Consider the following 11,221-nt stretch of genomic DNA (forward strand, 5'->3'; position numbering starts at 1 on the left):
ATTGCTTGTATTCCTTTGGGAATTATGAGTTGTTCAAATGGTTTATCTTTTCCTGATTTAGCTTTGGTACCTAGTATTTGTCTAGGAAATTGTTCTTTTTCTCCAGATTTTCAAGTTTTGTTGAACATAGGCTTTTGTAGTAGATTGATTTTTTTTTTAAATTTCCTCTGATACTGCTGTTAAGTCTCCCTTTTTAATATTTGATTTTGTTAATTTGGACACTCTCTGTATCCTCTGTTTAGTCTGGCTGTGGGTTAATATATACTGTTGATTTTCTCAGAGAGCCAGGTATTGGTTCTGTTGATTCTTTGTATAGTCCCTTTTTTTCTACTTGGTTGATATCAGCTCTGTGTTTGATTATTTCCTGACTTCTACTCATCCTGGGTGTATTTGCTTCTTTTTAATCTAGAGGTTTTAGGTGTGCTGTCAAGCTGCTGATGTATCCTCTCTCCTGTTTCTTTCTGCAGGCACTCAGAGCTATGGGTTTTCCTCTTAGAACAGCTTTCATTGTGTCCCAAGTGTTTGGGTGTATTGTACCTTCATTTTCATTGAATTATAAGAAGTCTTTAATTTCTTCCTTTAATTTTTCCTTGACCACGTTATCATTGAGTAGTGCATTATTCAACTTCCATGTATATGTTGGTGTTCTTTCCCGATTGTTTTTGGAGAACAGCCTTAGCCCATGGAAGTCTGGTAGAGTGCATGGAATTATTGCTATATTGCTGTATCCTTTGAGGCCTGCTTTTTGACTGATTATATGATCAGTGTTGGAGAAAGTGCCATGAGGTGGTGAGAATAATGTATTTCCTTTTGTTTTGGATAGAATGTTCTCTAAATATCTGTTAGTCCATTTGGTTTATACCTTCTGTTAGTCTCTCTATGTATCTGTTTAATTTCTCTTTCCGTGATCTGTCCAGTGGTGAGAATGGGGTGTTGAAATCTCATACTCTTATTATTTCCGGTGCCATATGTTCTTTGACTTTAGTAAGGTTTCTTCTTTGTATATAGGTGCCCTTATATTTGGAGCATAGATATTTATGATTTCGAGTACATCTCGGTGGATTTTTCCTTTGATAAATATGAAGTGTCCTTCCTTATGCTTTTGGAGGACTTTCGGTTGAAAGTTGATTTTATATGATATTAGAATGGATACTCCAGCTTGCTTCTTCAGACCATTTCTTTGGAAAGTTTTTTTCCAGTCTTTTCCTCTGATGTAGTGTCTGTCTTTGTCTCTGAAGTGTGTTTCCTGTAGTGCAACACACTGTGTCCTCAATACATATCCAGTGTGTCAATCTGTGTATTTTTAGTGGGTAATTGAGTCCATTGATGATGAGAGATATTAAAGAATAGTGATGGTCGCTTTCTGTTATTTTCATAATTGGAGATTAGAAAATGATTGTGTGCTTCTCTTCGATTTGTTGTGAAAAGATTAATTTCTTGCTTTATCTATGATGTTACTTGCCTCCTTGTTTTGGGGTTTGCCAGTTAGGGTCCTTTGTAGGACTGGATATGTAGAAAGATATTCTGTAATTTGGTTTTGTCATGGAATATTTTGGTTTCTCCATCTATGTTAATTAGGAGTTTTGCTGGATACAGTATCCTGGGATGGTGTTTTTGTTCTCTTAGTGTCTGTATGACATCTGTCCAGGATCTTCTGGCTTTCGTAATATCTGCTGAGAATTCTGTTTTAATTCTGATAGGTCTGTCTTTATATGTTACTTGACCTCTTCCGTTACTGCTCTTAATATTTTTATTTGTTTTTCGATTTTGGTGTTTTGAGTATTATGTGATGGGACGATTTCCTTTCTGGTCCAATCTATTTGGAGTTCTGTCGGCTTTGTGTATGTTTATGGGCATCTCTTTCTTTAGCTTAGGAAAGTTTCTTTCTATAATTTTGTTGAACATATTACTGTCCCTTGATGTTGACAGTCTTCACTCTCTTCTATACCTGTTAAGCTTAGGTTTGATCTACACATTGTGCCCCGCATATCCTTTATGTTTTGGGCTAGCTGCTTTTCCATTTAAATTATCTTTGACAGTTGTGTCAATGATTTCTATGGAATCTTGTGCTCCTTAGATTATGTCTTCAATCTCTTTTATCCTGTTGGTGATTCTCGCATCTGTGACTCCTGGTCTCTTTCCTAGGTTTTCCATTTTCAGGGTTGTCTTCCTTGTGCTTTCTTTATTGTGTCTATTTCTATTTTTAACTCCAGGGTGGTTTTGTATATTTCCTTCTCCTGTTTTGCAGTTTTTCCAGTAGTTCTTTAAGGTACTTTTGAGTTCACTCTTTCAGGGATTCTACTTGTTTACTTCTGTATTTTCTATTGTCCTTTGTATTCTTAAAGGAGATATTTATGACCTTCTTAACACACTCCCCCGTCATGATAAAATGTGAATTTAAATCTAGATCTTGCTTTTTTTTAGATATACACTGTTTGTTTTGATGGGAGAATTGGGTTCTGTTGTGCCTAAGTAGTCTTGATTTCTGTTGCTTGTGTTCCTGACTAGCCATCAGGTTGTCTCTGTAGCTAGCTTCTCTTGGTCTTTCTGTCGGTGGTTGACCGCCCAGTAGGCTTGTGTGTCAGGATTGCTGTAGACCTGTTTTCCTGTTTTGTTTTACCCAGTTATGGGAACAAAGTATTCTGTTCTCAGGCATGTAGTTGCTCCTGTCCACTCCCTTTCATCTTTCCCTGTGGGCAGGAATGAGAAGGAAATTCCCATACTTCTCCTAGGTCCCACTGTAGGGTGGGGACACTGATGGCACAAAATGTTTTCCTCTTGAGTCAGGAATCTTGGCAGAGTGTAGTCCTCTCTGGATTCCCAGGAGTGTCTGCTTCTCTGAAGGTCTAGTTCCCCCACACTCAGGATTTTGGTACAAGGAGCTGTTTGACCAGTTCAGTTCAGATCCGGGCACAGTCTGGAACATGGTGCTCCTTTAGATTTACTCCTCCTATATTCCTGTGTCCAGAAGCACTAGGCAGTTTTGTCTTGGGCTAGAGGTGTGGGCAATGGTGGGCAGAAGTGGCAGTCTCTGTTCCTTGTACGCTTGGTATTGCCCACACTCCTGGGTGATCAGCTTTCTCTCCCACAGCATCTAGAATCAGGGAGCTCTGGGCCAGGACCACAGAAGTTCAGGAGCCTGCAAGAAACTGGAACTGCCTGGTCCCAGGGCAGTTCTGCCTTTGTGTGTCCTGAGATCACCACTCAGCTCACTTCAAGCAGAAAAGTTTGATTCACCTCTTGTCTCAGGCCTGAAGTCACTCGTTGGGCTGACTTGCAGATTTCCATGAAGGCTGCAACCAAAAATGTTCTGCCCCTACTGCCCCTAGGTCCCTATTAAAAGGAGGCCCAGATGGAGCTAGGTGTTTTTTTCTTGAGTCAGGACTGTGAGCAGAGTTCTCAGGGGTTTCTGCCCCTCTGACAATCTAAGACTTCCTCAACCCACATGAGATTAGGGTGTAGAATAATGTTAGGACCAGTTCAGATCCAGGAGCAGTTTGTACTGCAGGGCTCCTGAAGCTTGACTACTCCTATATTCATGTGTCCAGAGGCACTCTGCAGTTTCCTCTTGGGCTAGGAATGTGTGCACCGGTGATCAGAAGTGGCAATCTCTCCTTCCCTGTGGTCTCAGTATTGCCCACTCTTCTGGGTGATCAGCTCTCTGTCCCACAGAGTTTCCAAAGGAGTTTCAAATGTTCATTCCCTATCCTACAGGTCTCCAGTTTTTCCAACTCTCCTCCAAAGTGTATTGGAAAAGACCCTTCTGTTCAAGGGGAGTACAACAGGTCCCATCAGACAAAGAGGGCTGCAAAAGTTCTTCTCTTAAAGGTTATCTCTGTGATTTCTCATATTCCACAAATGGATTAAATCCTGCCCTGTCTCCACATGAGACTTTACTACCTTGGCCAGCTGCCAAAGCAGAGATCAGAGCCATGTCCACTCACAAAGACAGACAAAGATGCCTCCCATCTCCACCAAAGTGCCTTATGCAATCTGCTTTGGGTAAAATGAGTTTGAAACCTGACTCTGCTGACAAAGGGAATTTCAGAAGTTCCCTATTAAACCAAGAGGACCTTCAATGTCCTATACTATTAAAAATGGGCTTAAATAATCACTTATGGTCCAAGGGGGACAAAATCCCCAAGTGAACCTCATAACACACATACCAGCCCAAGCAGAGACAAAATTTTCTGCATTTACACCATTAGTTCAAGGACCACTGCCAGTTTCAGAAGGGGCTCTTGAGAATTCCAAACCCATTTAAGATGTGTTAGAAAATTCTGAGTCCACCCAAGGAACTCTTACGCCTTCCGAACATAAAAAATATGTTCTAGCACCCTCACCATTTCTCCTTGTACTGAAATGTCCCTATACAACAGAGAATTATTCAAATATCTTCTACCACTGAAAAGGACCTACGTGACTTGTCATTAGGCTCAAAAGAGCCAGGTTTATCACAACACACAGTCAATGAGCCATGCAGGCTCCATATTTATACAATGTGCAGAGAAGATAAAACATCTCCTACATCCTCAGGGGACTCTAGGTCATTTTGTCCTGAAAGGAGAGGTTCCAAAATTTTCCACATATAAATCAGAGATGCTAGAATTTCCAAAACTGAGCAGTATTCTCTGAGTAGTACTCTATCTCATAAAGATTCTGTGAGACAAGAAACATCTACAAAAGAGTTCTACCCACAGCCACATCTTTAGGATTGGCTTGTGGATTGGACACATGTGCAAAAGATGTTCTAGGACATATTCCATCTGTAGAGAAGGTTATGGGTCGAATCATATGTGAAACAGGAGTAGGGGAACATGCTATGCAAACACCAGTGTCTGTAGCATCCCCGAAATCTGAGGAAAGGGATTTCTTGGATTCCATTAGTGCAAAAGAATGCATATGACCTCCGCAAACTTCACAGGAGTCTATAGAACTTCCTTATCTCCTCAAGATTAGCCATCTTCCCCAACTACAGAAGATGCTACACACTCTTCCAAATATGCAGAAAGGGTTGCCTGTCCTTCTTTATACCCACAAGCGGATCCAGAACATTTGTAAAGTACTTCAATGGCTCTGCACTTTTCCTTACCTTCTGAAGGGGCCTTGGAACGTGTTTTGCCTGTCAAGCAGGCTAGGGAAACTGACTCTTCTATACGAAAGTCTGTTTCCTCTTCTCTAGCAAAAGAAATATTTCTTGGAACTTCCTCAATTAGTCAACAATATGTAGAAACATCCTTATCTGCTCACGAGGCTCTCAGCCCTCTCACATATACCCATGATGCTGTAGGAGAGGTCTCATCTTCAGAGGTAGCTCTAATACCTACACCCCATTTTGATGTCAGTCAGGATTTCTAAACATGTACAAGGTACATTAAGACCTTCCTCATCTGAGAAGGATGTCTTAGGATCTACTGCATCTGAACAGCATGCTTTACAACTATCCCCATCTACCCAAATAGATTTCTTTCACATGTCCACTCTGGGCAGAAATACTCGATATTCTCCCTCTACCAAAATGGACCACAGGCATCCAGTTTCTAGAAACAGTGGTTTAAGATTTGATCCTTCTGATGGAGTCTTGAAAAATTTCTCCTCTAAGGAAGACAGTTTCAACCTTCCCCCTTCTGCCAAAAGAAATCTTGTGCTATCTTCTTCTGCAAAAGAGACACCAAAAGCTACAACTACTCCTCACGTGAGTCCCACACATTCTCCATCTGTCCAAAGGGCCGTGGAATTTTCAAAAAATGACGAAGGAAATGTGGAAAATTACCAATCCTTTCAAGGGAATGCTGGACATCTCATGTCCTCCAAAGATGCTCAAAGTGATTTGTTATTGTGCAAATTAGACTTCAAAAATACAAAACCCTTTTATATTTCCAAATGTCTGACGGAATGTCCACATCAAAAAAAAAAATCATTTGGACCTTATGCCATTAGCCCATGCATCTAAAAATCAATCTGGCTCTAGTACTCTTCCTGGAATACATTGACCACCAGCCATAAAATCCCCAGGACAATTGAAATCTAAAAAGGGGTATCTAGAAACTTTACCATCTGCCCAAAAGTCTTTAGGATGTTCAGCAACTTCTCCAAGAGCTCGGCGCACCTAGAGAACAAAATAACTATAGTCATCTTCCCAGGGTATTTTCCAAAGAACCACATATTTCTTCTTTTATTTTATATCAAGACAGAAGGCCAGCTTCCTTCTCCCCATCTCTGATCTCTTCATCCTATCTGTTCTCCCTTCCAAATGGCTCTTTACTCCTAATTAGAGGCCAAATAGTAAATCATAGATATATAGAAGGAATATCTGAGAGGTAGTTGCTGTCAAGATAAACCTTGTGATGTCACAGAGGAAGCTAGTGTTCTCCAGGATGCAAGAGATTTTTCATGGAGGGCCTAATGATGATGTCACTGAGAAGTTCCATGGCCTACCTGCTGAACAGCTTTCCTTACATTGACCAGATTTGGAGGTGCCCTCTCCAGGAGTGTTTCCTGTGACACAGTAGAAATCTTTACATGCTACATCTCTCTAAAGCTGGAGACTTCTCTCTTCTTCATTAGTGATCACATGCTCTGAATGAAGAAAGTTATTCAGGGGTTTGTCATGGGTAGAAAAGATCTAGGAACAAGGAAGGAAGGAGATTCTACTCGAGATTTAATTTACTCCAATTTCCAACCTTCTGACATAAATTTCAATTCCCTAGATTTAATCTGTTTCCTAGTTGCCAATATTTTCCCTACAGAATTAATTGAATGAATATTGTGCTACATTTTGTGACTGGAAATTCATGGACCGTGGGCATCATTTATGTTCCTGCATGTGTATTCAAAAATTTCATTTTTCCAATTCCATTTTTGCAATGAATTTGTCAACAAATGGGGCCCACTTATAGAGTGAATATAAGAGTGGAAATATAGTGTACCTACTTCAAATGATCAACTCCCCAATCCTTATTTTATCTATAAATTACCAGACATCAGTTAAGCAAAGGACAGCAGGGACTATAGAATTTGGTTCTGTAGTTCTATTATATATCTTTTCTCTAATACCAACCTTCCTGTTTGTCCAGGGAAAGACTTGATGATTTTGGATGTTTTACCATGATTCTTCCTTCAGGCCAAACATTAGTTTCTGGGTGATGGGCAGCAAGAGGAATGGCTTGAGGTCCAGTGAAACCTCAACTTCAGTATGTTATGAGAACAGGAGGGAGTCTATTTGGCATTGTCATTTGTGGATCATATATTCTTGACCTAGTTAGGCACAATCCATGTAAATATTCCATCAAAAATCGTAGTTGTAGGAGCCACCAAAAGTATATATAAGTTTAAAAGTATATATAAAGTATATATATGATAGATAGATATAGATATAGGTATAGATAGATATAGAAATAGGTATAGATATAGTTATAGATATAGATGATATAGATATAGTTATAGATATAGATGATATAGATATATATTTTAGGTATAGATATAGATGATATAGATATAGATAAGGATATAGAGGTAGAGATAGAGATAGAGATAGATAGATATAGATAGATATAGATATATAGATATACCAGGCACCAAAACTAGATAGGATGATTGAAGCTAAGAAGATCATACTGCCAGGAACTGGATATAGATCATTCATGAGAGAACCAGCTAGAGCATGTCAAATACAGAAGTGAATGTTAGTGACAAACCAGAGAACTGAAAATGGACCTCTTGTTTTAAGATGATAAGAAAGGATTACAACTGAATGGACTTTCAACCCCATAAGAACAACAATTCAACTAAGTAGAGATTTCTGGTACTAAACCAATATTCAAAGACTGGGCATAGACAGACCTATGGCTCCAACTGCATAGGTAACAGAGTATGGTCTTGTTGAGCCCCAATGGAAGGAGAAGCCCTTGCTCCTCCCTAGGTTTGCCTCCCAATTCAAGGGAATGTCAAGGTACAGTAAGGGGGGTTATAGAAGAAGGTTAGTGGGACTGTTTAGGGATCTCATGGACAGGGAACTGGGATAAAAAATAACATTTGAAATGTAAATATAAAAATATCCAATTAGGAAAAGTAATAAAAATTGCTTAAAAAATAAAAAAAAAAATATGACAGAAAAAAAGAAAAGTTAACTGCCAGCTAATCATACCTATTGACTCAGAAATCTAAATGGTAACTGTCAGGGAATGGTAGTCAGAGTAATACTAGTGGAAAGACTGAGATGATGAAATCTCAAATAGAAGCACTTCTCTCTCCCAGATATCAGTGTCAGACCCAAACTTCACTATAGGAATCCAAAGCAAGGAGGACTGTACTCTGAGCTGAGGACACAATACTTGTCTTTCCCTTCTTCCTTAGGACCTTTCTCTTCTGGGAAAAAATTATAAAAGCCATGAGCTCTCACAGAACAACTGGGCCCTTTCCAACACCTGGATTTTGGAATAAAGAAATGAATGATATAAACTCTCTGACATCAAGGAAACATAACAAGAAGGGATGTCCAGATGCTTCTGGGAAGCCCTCAGTTCCTGATTCCCTTATGATAAGATTCAGATAAAGGCTATCTCTTCAGCAAACCAAGTCAACCCATAAACAGGGCTCACTGAGCTTTCCTCTGGGCCAAGTATTTTTTTTTTATTTTTTTATACAAATACACTCCCAATTGGTTCTTTATTCTGAATTGAAGGCCAATTATGAAACCCTGGAGGTACTGAAGGAATATCCAAGAGTCTGTTGCTGTCAGCACAACACTTGTGACATCACAGAAGAAGTTAGGGCTCTCCAGGATACAAGAGATTTTACATGGAGGGCTTAATGATGATGTCACTGAGAATTGCCATAGCCTACCTGCTAAACGATTTCCTTACATTGACCAGATTTGGAGGTGCCATTTCCAAGAGTGTCTCCTGTGACACAGTAGAAACCTTTACATATTCATCTCTCTAAAACTAGAGACGTCTCTCTGCTTCATTAGTGGGTACATGCTCTGAATAGAGATAGTTTGTTAGGGCCTTGGCATGGGTAGAAAAGATCTAGGAACAAGGAGTGAAGGAGATTCTTCTGGAGATTAATTATTTCCCCAGGTCCAATCTTTTGACATATAGTTCAATTCCCTAGGTTTCGTCAGTTTTCCATATGCCAGTATTTTCCCCACAGAACATTAATCGAGTGAATATTGTTTTACATTTTCTGATTGTACATTAATTGACAGGAGACATATATATTCCTGCATGTGTACTCAAAAATTTCATTTTTACAATTCCTTTTTTTTGCAATGAATTCGATAACAAACTTGGCCCAACTATAGAGTGACTAAACAGTGGAAATGTTGTGTACATACGTCAAATGATCAACTCCCAAATCCTTATTTGATCCTAATATTACCAGACATCAATAAAGCAAAGGACCACATGGACTATACAATTCAGTTCTCTAGTCACATTTGATATCTGTACTACAAAATCTACCTTCCTGTATTCTGATTGCCAGACTTGAAGGTTTTAGATATTTTACCATGATTCTTTCTTAAGGCCAATATAAGAAACAGGAAGATGGCAGGGTGAAGAAAGCTAGAGGAACAGTGAAACCTCAACTTCAAGTACAGGAAAGAGTCTATATAACATTGTCATTTGTAAATGGTACATTCTTGACATAGTTGTGCAGAATCCATGTTAACATTCCACCTAACCAAATAGCTGGAGGAGGCACCAAAAGTGTGTGTGTGTGTGTGTGTGTGTGTGTGTGTGTGTGTGTGTGTATCAGTCACCAGTAATAGATAAGATTTATGAAGCTAAGAAGTGCATTCTGCCAGAAAACGGATATAGATATGGTTTGAGAGACACAACTACAGCATGTCAAATAAAGAAGTGAATGCTAGTGGCAAACCAATGAACTGAAAATGGACCTCATTTTGGTAGAATTTGAAAAAGGCTAACATGAGCTGAAGGAACCTTCAACCCCATAAGAACAACAATGCTAATGAAACAAAGTTTTCTGGTACGAGACTAATATTGAAAGACTCTACGTGAACAGACCTATGTCTCCAACTCCAGAGAATGGCCTTGTTGGGCACCAGTGGAAGAAGAAGCCCCTGGTACTCCCTTGGTTTGATTCACAGTTAAAGAGAATTTGAAGGGACAGTAAGGGGGGGGTTATAGAAGAAGTTGAGAAGGACCGGTTAGGGATCTAATGGGAGGAAACTCTTAAAGGGAATAATATTATAATTGTAAATAGAGAAATAAACATTTAAAAAGACAAATAAATTTGTAAAAATTAAAAAAATAAGATATAAAAGAAAAGAAAACTGACAGCTAAACACAGCTATTGACACAGAAATCTAATGGGTCACTCTCAGGGAATGGTAGTCAGAGAAATAATATTGAAAAGACTGAGATGGTGAAGTCTCAACTAGAAACACTTCTCTTTCCCGATATCAGTGTCAGACACAAACTAAACAATAGATATAATTAGCATGGAGGAGTTTACTTTGAGCTAGGGACAAAATACTTGTTCTTCCCTTCTTCCTTAGGTCCTTTTTCTTCTTGTCAAAAAGAATAATAGCCATGAGCTCTCAGAAAGAAAACTGTGCCCTTCCCAACACTTTTGAAATAAAGTAATGATAGAAACTCTCTGAGTTCAAGGAACCATAATATTCAGGGAAGTCCAGATGCTTCTGAGAGTTTCCCAGCTCCTGATTCCCATATGTGGAAGGCTCAGGTCAAGGCTGTCTCTTAAGAGAACCCACTCAACCCCTACAAAGGTCTCACATAGCTTTACCATGGACCACATATTTCTTCTTTTTTATACCAAGACAGAAGGCCAGGTTCCTTCTCCCCATCTCTGATCTCTTCATCCTCTTTTTTTTCTCTCCCAAATGGCTGTTTATTCTGAATTACAGATCAATTAGTAAACTCTAGAGGTACTGATGGAATATCTAAGACGCAGATGATGTCACAACACTTGTGACATCACAGAAGAAACTAGGGCTCTCCAGGATACAAGAGTTTTTTAATGGAGGGCCTAATGATGATGTCACTGAGACTTGCTATGGCCTACCTGCTGAACAGATTTCCTTACATTGACCAGGTTCAAGAGTGCCATTTCCAGTAGAGTCTCTTGCAAAACAGTCGAAACCATTACATACTACATCTCTCTAAATCTATAGATTTCTCTTGGCCTCATTAGTGGTTACATGCTCTGAATGAAGATAATTAGTCAGGGACTT

Source organism: Rattus norvegicus, unplaced genomic scaffold (assembly GCF_021556685.1).
Source record: "Rattus norvegicus strain SHRSP/BbbUtx unplaced genomic scaffold, alternate assembly SHRSP_T2T haplotype1-0000016, whole genome shotgun sequence".
Classification (NCBI taxonomy): domain Eukaryota; kingdom Metazoa; phylum Chordata; class Mammalia; order Rodentia; family Muridae; genus Rattus; species Rattus norvegicus.